We start from the raw sequence: 1,585 nt of genomic DNA on the forward strand, positions 1-1,585 counted from the left end.
TCGCTTGAGTTTCACCTGCGGCGAACCGTCCGTCGCGCTCCTTCATCGTAGTCGAGCCACAGCCACCAAGATCAACGAATCCAAGGGCTAGAGGCCCAGCATGCAAGTACCCTATCTAAAAAGTGTGACTAATTAGGGCCCAATGAGGGCAAATAAATCATAAACTATGAAATCCAATTGAGCAGGTTGTAGCGATTCATTTACAAACGCACATCCCTGGAGCAATAAGGCAGTTTGCAATGTTTTATTGTTTTCGTAAGCTTCGGACTCACAGAGGAGTCTTCAAGCCTCGTCTTCTGATTAATATTCAGAAATTGATTTTCTTTTGGCTTTTGAGAATTTTTCACGGTGTAAAACCTTTGCATTTCACACAGTCAAGAAAACTGGCACCCCTATTCTACACGTGTTCCGCTTCAACAGTGTTCCTCTCTCTGGTAGGTACAAGTCATAAGGACTGACCAGTTCATGAACGAAACGGTAAGTTGGTGAATTAACGACCCTGAATGAAATTATCCCCACCCAGTGAGCTAGCAAGTTTCAATTGGCGCCCAACGTGGGGCCCGAACCCACGACCCTGAGATTAAGAGTCTCATGCTCTACCGACTGAGCTAGCCGGGCTCAAAACAAAGCTCTTAAATGAGACAAAACAAAATTTGCTCTTACCGAGACAAAAACCCCCCAAACTCTTAATTGAGACAAAATGAAACTGGCACCCCTATTCTACACGTGTTCCGCTTCAACAGTGTTCCTCTCTCTGGTAGGTACAAGTCATAAGGACTGACCAGTTCATGAACGAAACGGTAAGTTGGTGAATTAACGACCCTGAATGAAATTATCCCCACCCAGTGAGCTAGCAAGTTTCAATTGGCGCCTGACTAAAATAACAAAATTTTGTTGCATTTTCCAATCTCCCATCCTACCACGGAGGAGAAAACATCCTGTTTTGTTGCATATCGTTCTCCAAACGATTAATAGAGTACTTGCATCAAGTGTAGTTTGATCTACAAGCCTGCATTCAAATCAGCAGTGAATCTAATTAGAATAAACAATTGATTGAATAATTCTGAGTTGAAATTATCATAGGCGGTGAATAGTTGAAGTGGAAACTTTCAATAGAAAGATCGTTCAATAAATTAGGTTTTTTATAATTAATTGAAAATGGATCACGATTTCACCATGCAATATGCTGGTTTGATGGTTCACCATCTAGAAAGGGCAGAAATAGAACATGAATTGACAATTCGCGCGGTTCAATTTGAAGCCAAGGATAACCAGGCTGCTCTAAAAAGACGATTGAAAGATCGTTTAAAGGAGGAAAAGGGGAAACCAGTAGATTTAGACATAACTCGTTGCACAAGATCAATCGATGAGGAAATTAAGGTGATAGATTCAAACGTTCTTCAAATTCGGGAAATTCTGGAAAAGAAAGTGGATTTTGATGGAGTCAAGGAAGCCCTGAAATCCAGACTCGTACATTATTTTGTCCGCTGCACTCGTTTTCAGGAAGTGGCAGAGGAGGACAATGACTTAGAGGATCTGGACAAATTAAAAGGTTCAATCAGAGAACTTATGAACAACTACTTTT

General features: G+C 41.3%; 1 non-coding gene across 1 annotated transcript; it reads right to left on the reverse strand.

Annotated features, from left to right (window-relative positions):
• Window positions 1–545: 545 nt before the first annotated feature.
• Trnak-cuu (transfer RNA lysine (anticodon CUU)) lies at window positions 546–618 on the reverse strand. The gene has a single exon. It is a non-coding gene; the product is annotated as a tRNA-Lys (tRNA).
• Window positions 619–1,585: the final 967 nt, after the last annotated feature.

This window comes from Armigeres subalbatus, chromosome 3, assembly GCF_024139115.2.
Source record: "Armigeres subalbatus isolate Guangzhou_Male chromosome 3, GZ_Asu_2, whole genome shotgun sequence".
NCBI classification, from domain to species: domain Eukaryota; kingdom Metazoa; phylum Arthropoda; class Insecta; order Diptera; family Culicidae; genus Armigeres; species Armigeres subalbatus.